The sequence below is a fragment of the Pipra filicauda genome, unplaced genomic scaffold (assembly GCF_003945595.2).
Source record: "Pipra filicauda isolate LSUMZ 115617 unplaced genomic scaffold, ASM394559v2 scaffold1038_size35093_pilon, whole genome shotgun sequence".
Lineage (NCBI taxonomy): Eukaryota > Metazoa > Chordata > Aves > Passeriformes > Pipridae > Pipra > Pipra filicauda.
Window position 1 is genome coordinate 25,434 of NW_024103472.1, and position 9,660 is coordinate 35,093.

Genomic DNA, 9,660 nt, shown 5'->3' on the forward strand with positions numbered 1-9,660 from the left:
GGGCTGCAATTGGGTGATAAAAGTGGTGCTCCAAGTGCCAAAGAAGTGTGGGATTGGGATGAAGAAATGAGCAGGGAGGGTCCAATTGGCTGTTTCCTCTGGAATGTGACTGTGAGAGCTGCAGGAGTGCCAGGTGTGTGTTCCAGTCCCCAGCATTTGGTTTGCACCTGTCCTGCTCAGACACAGGTCCAACTTCCTCAGTCCTTAACCCAAGAGAGGGAGAACGAAGGACTGGCAGTGTTCAGGTGATTGGTGTGACAGGGGTCAAACTGGGAAAACATTGGGGAATTCCTGAGTTTGTCTGTTTGCCAAACTGACCCAAACCTGTGCTAGGAAGAGATGGGAAAAGTTGAGGCAGAAATGAAATTGAAAATGGGAATATTGACACTGTAATTGCTACAACTCAATGTGTCCAAGCAGCAGCTCTTGTTGTGCAGGGAATAACTCCTGTCAGCAGCAAGGCCCCGACTGAAGTGGCAGCTGCAGCTGTTTCTGTGGTGTGGGCCAGTGGAACTGCAGGAGAGTGGAAGAGGGCAGAACCTGTAGGTATTACCCCTGGTGTGGGATCTCTCCTGGTAAGGCCAAGCCAGTATCCTTTAAAATCAGAATGCCAGACTGGATTGGTTGCAGGAACAGCTGAATTTGCTCCTCCTGGTTTGCTTGTAGAAGGTGAATGCCAGAACCTGCCAAGGAAACCAATGGCCAAGGGGATTGATTAGTGCAGGACCTGAGAGAAGCCCCTGAAATGACAACCTGGAGTAGTTTCCAGGATTAGATTGCAAAGATGGCCTTTGCTGCATGTCCTTGAGCAAGGAAAGCCAAGAAACCTTTGCTTTTGCAGGAGAAAATCTGGACAGTGAGAAGGAAGCAAAGAAGCCCTGTGACTCCTCCCTGAGCCCCAGCCAGCCCCTGAACTGCCTCCCTGGGAATGGTGGGACGGGCTGGACTCTGGATTGCTCCCTCTGGATGTGTGGTAAGACTGTTATGGCAACTTTTCCAACAGCCTGTAAGAATTTCCTGCCTTGGCTAGATGGTGCAAGGGCAGCCTTTAAGCAGCTGAAGCCTTCCCTGAGGAGAGCTCTGGGTCTGCCAGATGTGTCAGAAGTGTTGGCAGCATCTTTGGGGGGGAGGGCAAAGAAAGGCCAAGGTGTGCAGTGACCCCCCTGAGAAGGGACTTTGAGTTAATGGCATCCCTGCAAGTGAACTCTGTGGGCTGTTCCCTCTGCAGGGCAGGTGACAGTCCCAGCTACAGGGATGGGAAAAATGGTTAAAAGAGAGTCCCAAAAGCTGGAAATCCTGCTGGAGGCTCTTGGCAAAGAGAGTTTGCTGAGTTCCCCCTGACAGAAGGACAGTGACAGCTTTTGAGTGCTGGTAGATCCTTTGAATAGATAGCCTTGAGTGTGTCCTTGTTGCACCAGTAGGCCTTGTCCACCTCCCCCTATTCCAGGAGATAGACGTATTAGAGTTTGAAATGCTCTTCCTAATCCTTTGTTGTCTTGAGGCTCTCCCCTCAGGAACTGCAGGAACTCCTGGTGCCGCCTGGGCCGATGGATTGGACGCCCCAGCCCCTCCGTTCCTGCCCAGCCCCTGGGGCCGTGTCCAGTGGTGGCACTGCCAGCCCTGCAGGGGAAGTGGGAAGGGCCTTTGCAGGTCCCGTGGATCACATTTATAGCAGGTAAAGTTGCAGAAAAAGGACCTGGGGTCTGTTATTCTTGAGTTCAGAAAGCTCCATTTGATTGGTGAGCAGAACCAAGTGGATCCTTCAGAGTTCCCATCTGTGTTTGTGTCTCAGCCTGTGTTAGGATTCAGGGCTGTCAGTTGTTGTCACTGAGGAGTCAAACTGTGCTTTTAATTATGAGACACTGGCCTGGTGGCCAAGTCTGAAGAAAAAAGGGGGAATGATATGTGAGTGTTGAGATGTAACAAGGGCTAATCCTTTTTGCAGTGGGATGTAGCCTGGAAAGTGCACAGAGCTGAGCCAAGGGATTGAAAGGGACCAAGCAAGGGAGGTGAAGAAAGAAGGAAGAAGGGAAGTGAGGCAGCAGCCAAGCAGCACCAGGTTCCTGTGTAAGCAGGTGAGTTGTGTTGAGGTTCCTGAGGCAGGCCCTGAGGACTTTGAGGGTTCCAGACAGAGAAGACCTGGGAAGCCCCTCAGTGAAGCCCCTCAGAAACCTGAAGCCCCTGGGCCTTTTTGTGAGCCTGAGCTATTGCAGCCCTGGGGATGGCTTTGGTTTTTTTCTCTCCTCAGAGTAAAACTGTACAGGGGAGTCTGTAATCTCCCTGATTTTTGTATCATAACTGGAACTTGGAAGAAAGTTGACCTTGTGTCATTTCCCAACTGACTTGGCCAGGTTGAACCAGCAGTGCCAGATTGTTGTGGTGTGCAGGGTATTGTTTGTGTCTGAGCAGTTTGGGGTTAATTTTCCAAGGGAGGCCATGGAATATTCTGGTGGTTTTTTCCCAATATTTGGAGGCAGTGCCCTGGATTAGTTGATTTCTGCCTCACTCCCTGATGTCTGAGTTTTGAGGTGTACCAAGAACTGGTAGTTTTTGCAGTGGGATGTTCCCTAGAAACTGCACAGAGCTGAGCCAAGGAAGTTAAAGGGACTGAGCAAGCAAAGTCAAGAAAGAAAGAAGAAGGGAACTGAGGCAGCAGCCAAGCAGCCCCAAATTCCTCCACAACCAAGTGAGTTGTGTTGAAGTTGCTAAGGTGGTCACTGAGAACTTTGGGGGCTGCAGGCACAGGTGACCACCAGAGACCCCCGATGGAGCCCCTCAGAGACCTTATAAGGGTTTGTGTTTATGGGAACAGGTGTTGGAAAATGTCCTGAATGTGGAACAGGAATGCAGGGAAGGAAAATGAACCCTCCTGTAATGCTGACCCCTCCCATCAGCTGCAGTGGAGACCCCTCCGTGTGCCCTTTGGGAGCGGATTGCCAGGACCCCCGTGGGGCTGGGATCATGGCAGGGTGTTGTAAGCAGGGAATGCCTGGCTTCTAAAAGTCCCCAGCTGAGTGTTAGAGGCTTCTTTGAAGAGCTGATTTCAGGCAGCCAATTGGCCCCCAGGAGGGACTCTGTGCCTGCTCTCCCGTGGCTCCAAGGGATCTCTGGCCCTTCACGCCGGCACCGAGATTTTCTCGGGAAGGGCCTCAGATCCCCGGACCAGTCTGGGACACAGGCAAGATCCCCCTGCATTTTAGGACCAACTTGGCCCCCTGGAGGGACAGTGCTGTGGGTGCCCCCCGGGTTGGGGCACCCCGAGGACTCCAGCGCGCACCGAAAGGATTATTCGGGGAGATCCTCGGGGTGCCCGGCCCTGGGGAGCCAAAGCAAGTCCCTCTACCTGCCATGGATCGGCATTTCTGAGAGTATCCCAGGGGTCCCTGTCCCTGCTAGACAGGGAGCTCTCTAATGGGCTGGAATTGGGTGATAAAAGTGGTGCTCCAAGTGCCAAAGAAGTGTGGGATTGGGATTAAGAAATGAGCGGTGAGGGTCCAATTGGCTGTTTTCTCTGGAATGTGACTGTGAGAGCTGCAGGAGTGCCAGGTGTATGTTCCAGTCCCCAGCATTTGGTTTGCACATGTCCTGCTCAGACACAGGTCCAACTTGCTCAGTCCTTAACCCAAGAGAGGGAGAATGAAGGACTGGCAGTGTTAAGGTGATTGGTGTGACAGGGGTCAAACTGGGAAAACATTGGGTTATTCCTGAGTTTGTCTGTTTGCCAAACTCCCCCAAACCTATGCTAGGAAGAGATGGACTGGAAAAGTTGAGTCAGAAATGAAATTGAAAACTGGAGCTATTGACACTCTAATAGCTGAAACTAAACGTGTCCAAACAGCAGCTCTTGTTTTGCAGGTATCATAGTTTGAAATTGGCTCCCCTTGAGAGTTTGAGAGGCTCAGAGGTGTTTGGGTGCCAGGGCAGTGTTCCCTGGAGAGCCAGTCACCACTCATGTTGTTCGCTTCTGCTCAAAATCATAGAGCACAGCACGGGAAGCTGTTGGCAGTCCTGTCTTGGTTGTTTTGCTGTTGGTGTCTGCTGTGTGTAGGTGTTGAAGGCCAGGGGGTGGCTGGGCTCTCTCTCTCTCACCCTCCGGGGGGAAGAGGGGGGCCCTGCAGCCCCCCCAACTCTGCTTGGGCCAGAGTTAAGTGGCAGCATTTGGAGTGTGTGCTGTGAAGGAAGAGATTCACAGCCCCTGAGGGAAGAGGAGAGAGGCAGGCTCTGCAGCCAAGCCCTCTCTCCCCCCTCCTTTTCTGCAGGGAAGCTGTAGAGGGGGGCTCTTCCTTTCCCTGCACTGTAGATGCAGGAGAGGCTCACCACTGAAGCTGAGCCAGGAGACTGGGCCGTGGAGGTAGGCCTGGCGCTCGGGGAAGAGTCCCAGGTGGGACTGGAGCCGAGCCCAGAGCTGGGGAGCTGCTGCCAAAGCTGAGCGGGGGCAGCCGAGAACTGCTGTGGAGGAAGGAAGATTCCAGGCCGGGGACCTGGATAAGCTGCACTGCAGCAGCCCATGGACCAAGGGGAGACCCCCAGAGGGAGAGATCACCAGCAGCAGAAGAGCAAGGACTGACAGCTGTCTTCTTGGAGTTGGTGAGGAGAGAAACTGCAACAACCAACTGGAACTTGGGGAGGGGGGAGCGTTCAGGAGCCCAGAACACTCCCACAGCAAAAGACTGTGTTAGGTATCAGCCTTGAAAAGCTGCTCCTGGACTAAAGCAGTTAAAAGGAGGGGCTTGAAAGGACTGAGTGATGGAAATGTAATATATATATATAGTTGCCTTCAGTTTATATAGTATTTATTTGTGTAAATAAATGTATATACTTCCCCCTTCCCCTACAGAAGCCTCTGGTCTGAAAGTTTCTCTCCGGTGTTTGGATAAATTGTGTGAAGGGTGGGGCGAGGCCTGGAAATTGGATTTTACAATTCTAATGTGGCTCAAACTGCCACATGAGGCCAAGCCAGTATCCTTTAAAATCAGAATGCCAGCCTGGATTGGTTGCAGGAACAGCTGAATTTGCTCCTCCTGGTTTGCTTGTAGAAGGTGAATGCCAGAACCTGCCAAGAAACCACTGGCCAAGGGGATTGATTAGTGCAGGATGTGAGAGAACCCCCTGAAATGACAACCTGGAGTAGTTTCCAGGATTAGATTGCAAAGATGGCCTTGGCTGCATGTCCTTGAGCAAGGAAAGCCAAGAAAGCTTTGCTTTTGCAGGAGAAAATCGGGAAAGCAGGAAGGAAGAAAAGAAGCCCCGTGACTCCTCCCTGAGCCCCAGCCAGCCCCTGAACTGCCTCCCTGGGAATGGTGGGACGGGCTGGACTCTGGATTGCTCCCTCTGCATGTGTGGTAAGACTGTTAGGGCAACTTTTCCAACAGCCTGTAAGAATTTGCTGCCTTGGCTCGATGGTGCAAGGGCAGCCTTTAAGCAGCTGAAGCCTTCCCTGAGGAGAGCTCTGGGTCTGCCAGATGTGTCAGAACTGTTGGAAGCGTCTTTGGTGGGGAGGGCAAAGAAAGGCCAAGGTGTGCAGTGACCCCCCTGAGAAGGGACTTTGAGTTAATGGCATCCCTGCAAGTGAACTTTGTGGGCTGTTCCCCCTGTAGGGCAGGTGATAGACCCAGCTACAGGGATGGGAAAAATGGTTAAAAGGGAGCCCCAAAAGCTGGAAATCCTCCTGGAGGCTCTTGGCAAAGAGAGTTTGCTGAGTTCCCCCTGACAGAAGGACAGTGACAGCTTTTGAGTGCTGGTAGATCCTTTGAATAGATAGCCTTGAGTGTGTCCTTGTTGCCCCAGTAGGCCTTGTCCAACTGCCCATCTTCCAGGAGATATACATATTAAAGTTTCAAATGCTCTTCCTAATCCTTTGTTGGCTTGAGGCTCTCCCCTCAGGAACTGCAGGAACTCCTGGTGCCGCCTGGGCCGATGGATTGGACGCCCCAGCCCCTCCGTTCCTGCCCAGCCCCTGGGGCCGTGTCCAGTGGTGGCACTGCCAGCCCTGCAGGGGAAGGGGGAAGGGCCTTTGCAGGTCTTGTGGATCACATTTATAGCAGGTAAAATTGCAGTAAAAGGACCTGGGGTATGTTATTCTTGAGTTCAGAAAGCTCCTTTTGCTTGGTGAGCAGAACCAAGTGGATCCTTCAGAGTTCCCCTCCGTGTTTGTGTCTCAGCCTGTGTTAGGATTCAGGGCTGTCAGTTGTTGTCACTGAGGAGTCAAACTGTGCTTTAAATAAGGAGACCCTGGCCTGATGGCCCAGTGTCAAGGCAAAAGGGGGAATGCTATCTGAGTGTTGAGATGTAACAAGGGCTAATCCTTTTTGCAGTGGGATGGAGCCTGGAAACTGCCCAGAGCTGAGCCCAGGGATTGAAAGGGACCAAGCAAGGGAGGTGAAGAAAGAAGGAAGAAGGGAAGTGAGGCATCAGCCAAGCAGCACCAAGTTGCTGTGTAAGCAGGTGAGTTGTGTTGAGGTTCCTAAGGCAGGCACTGAGGCCTTGGAGGGCTCCAGACAGAGCAGACCTGGGAAGGCCCTCGGTGAAGCCCCTCAGAAACCTGAAGCCCCTGAGCCTTTTTGGGAGCCTGAGCTATTGCAGCCCTGGGGATGGCTTTGGTTTCCTTCTCTCCTCAGAGTAAAACTGTACAGGGGAGTCTGTGATCTCCCTGATTTTTGTATCATAACTGAAACTTGGAAGAAAGTTGACCTTGTGTAATTTCCCAACTAACTTGGCTGGGTTGAACCAGCAGTGCCAGATTGTTGTAGTGTGCAGGTTATTGTTTGTGTCTGAGCAGTTTGGGGTTGATTTGCCAAGGGAGGCCATGGATTGTTATGGTATTTTTGTCCCAATATTTGTAGGCACTGCCCTGGGTTAGTTGATTTCTGCCTCACTCCCTGATGTCTGAGTTTGGAGATGTACCAAGAACTGGTAGTTTCTGCAGTGGGATGTTCCCTAGAAACTGCATGGAGCTGAGCCAAGGAACTTAAAGGGACTGAGCAAGCAAAGGCAAGAAAGAATGAAGAAGGGAACTGAGGCAGCAGCCAAGCAGCACCAAGTTCCTCTACAACCAGGTGAGTTGTCTTGAAGTTGCTAAGGTGGTCACTGAGAACTTTGGGGGCTGCAGGCACAGGTGACCACCAGAGACCCCCGATGGAGCCCCTCAGAGACCTTATAAGGGTTTGTGTATGTGGGAACAGGTGTTGGGAATGTCCTGAATGTGGAACAGGAATGCAGGGAAGGAAAATGAACCCTCCTGTAATGGTGACCCCTCCCATCAGCTGCAGTGGAGACCCCTCCGTGTGCCCTTTGGGAGCTGATTGCCAGGACCCCCGTGGGGCTGGGATCATGGCAGGGTGTTGTAAGCAAGGAATGCCTGGCTTGGAAAACTCACCAGCTGAGCCTTAGAGGCTTCTTGGAAGAGCTGATTTCAGGCAGCAGAATTGCCCCCCAGGAGGGACTCTGTGCCTGCTCTCCCGTGGCTCCAAGGGATCTCTGGCCCTTCACGCCGGCACCGAGATTTTCTCGGGAAGGGCCTCAGATCCCCGGACCAGTCTGGGACACAGGCAAGATCCCCCTGCAGTTTAGGACCAACCTGGGCCCCCTGTAGGGACAGTGCTGTTGGTGCCCCCCGGGTTGGGGCACCCCGAGGACTCCAGCGCGCACCGAAAGGATTCTTCGGGGAGATCCTCGGGGTGCCCGGCCCTGGGGAGCTCAAAGCAAGGTCCCTGCCATGGATTCAGGCATTGCTGAGAGTATCCCAGGAGTCCCTGTCCCTGCTAGACATGGAGCTCTCTAATGGGCTGGAATTGGGTGATAAAAGTGGTGCTCCAAGTGCCAAAGAAGTGTGGGATTGGGATTAAGAAATGAGCAGGGAGGGTCCAATTGGCTGTTTTCACTGGAATGTGACTGTAAGAGCTGCAGGAGTGCCAGGTGTGTGTTCCAGTCCCCAGCATTTGGTTTGCACGTGTCCTGGTCAGACACAGGTCCAACTTGCTCAGTCCTTAACCCAAGAGAGGGAGAATGAAGGACTGGCACTGTTAAGGTGATTGGTGTGACAGGGGTTAAACTGGGAAAACATTGGGTTATTCCTGAGTTTGTCTGTTTGCCAAACTCCCCCAAACCTGTGCTAGGAAGAGATGGACTGGAAAAGTTGAGTCAGAAATGAAATTGAAAACTGGAGCTATTGACACTCTAATAGCTGAAACTCAATGTGTCCAAACAGCAGCTCTTGTTTTGCAGGTATCATAGTTTGAAATTGGCTCCCCTTGAGAGTTTGAGAGGCTCAGAGGTGTTTGGGTGCCAGGGCAGTGTTCCCTGGAGAGCCAGTCACCACTCATGTTGTTTGCTTCTGCTCAAAATCATAGAGCACAGCACGGGAAGCTGTTGGCAGTCCTGTCTTGGTTGTTTTGCTGGTGGTGTCTGCTGTGTGTAGGTGTTGAAGGCCAGGGGGTGGCTGGGCTCTCTCTCTCTCACCCTCCGGGGGGAAGAGGGGGGCCCTGCAGCCCCCCCAACTCTGCTTGGGCCAGAGTTAAGTGGCAGCATTTGGAGTGTGTGCTGTGAAGGAAGAGATTCACAGCCCCTGAGGGAAGAGGAGAGAGGCAGGCTCTGCAGCCAAGCCCTCTCTCCCCCCTCCTTTTCTGCAGGGAAGCTGTAGAGGGGGGCTCTTCCTTTCCCTGCACTGTAGATGCAGGAGAGGCTCACCACTGAAGCTGAGCCAGGAGACTGGGCCGTGGAGGTAGGCCCGGTGCTCGGGGAAGAGTCCCAGGTGGAATTGGAGCCGAGCCCAGAGCTGGGGAGCTGCTGCCAAAGCTGAGCGGGGGCAGCCGAGAACTGCTGTGGAGGAAGGAAGATTCCAGGCCGGGGACCTGGATAAGCTGCACTGCAGCAGCCTATGGACCAAGGGGAGACCCCCAGAGGGAGAGATCACCAGCAGCAGAAGAGCAAGGACTCACAGCTGTCTTCTTGGAGTTGGTGAGGAGAGAAACTGCAACAACCAACTGGAACTTGGGGAGGGGGGAGCGTTCAGGAGCCCAGAACACTCCCACAGCAAAAGACTGTGTTAGGTATCAGCCTTGAAAAGCTGCTCCTGGACTAAAGCAGTTAAAAGGAGGGGCTTGAAAGGACTGAGTGATGGAAATGTAATATATATATATAGTTGCCTTCAGTTTATATAGTATTTATTTGTGTAAATAAATGTATATACTTCCCCCTTCCCCTACAGAAGCCTCTGGTCTGAAAGTTTCTCTCCGGTGTTTGGATAAATTGTGTGAAGGGTGGGGCGAGGCCTGGAAATTGGATTTTACAATTCTAATGTGGCTCAAACTGCCACATGAGGCCAAGCCAGTATCCTTTAAAATCAGAATGCCAGCCTGGATTGGTTGCAGGAACAGCTGAATTTGCTCCTCCTGGTTTGCTTGTAGAAGGTGAATGCCAGAACCTGCCAAGAAACCACTGGCCAAGGGGATTGATTAGTGCAGGATGTGAGAGAACCCCCTGAAATGACAACCTGGAGTAGTTTCCAGGATTAGATTGCAAAGATGGCCTTGGCTGCATGTCCTTGAGCAAGGAAAGCCAAGAAACCTTTGCTTTTGCAGGAGAAACTGGGGCAAGCGGGCAGGAAGAAGAGAAGCCCCGTGACTCCTCCCTGAGCCCCAGGCAGCCCCTGAACTGCCTCCC

The 9,660-nt window shown here is 52.6% G+C and overlaps 1 long non-coding RNA gene across 2 annotated transcripts; it reads left to right on the plus strand.

Annotated features, from left to right (window-relative positions):
* Positions 1–6,404: 6,404 nt before the first annotated feature.
* LOC120322678 lies at positions 6,405–9,598 on the plus strand. Of its 2 annotated transcripts, none has more exons than XR_005562513.1 (3): positions 6,405–6,444; positions 6,843–7,055; positions 9,579–9,598. It is a non-coding gene; the product is annotated as an uncharacterized LOC120322678 (long non-coding RNA). The 2 variants fall into 2 exon arrangements; XR_005562512.1 differs by lacking the exon at positions 9,579–9,598 and adding an exon at positions 8,628–8,646.
* Positions 9,599–9,660: the final 62 nt, after the last annotated feature.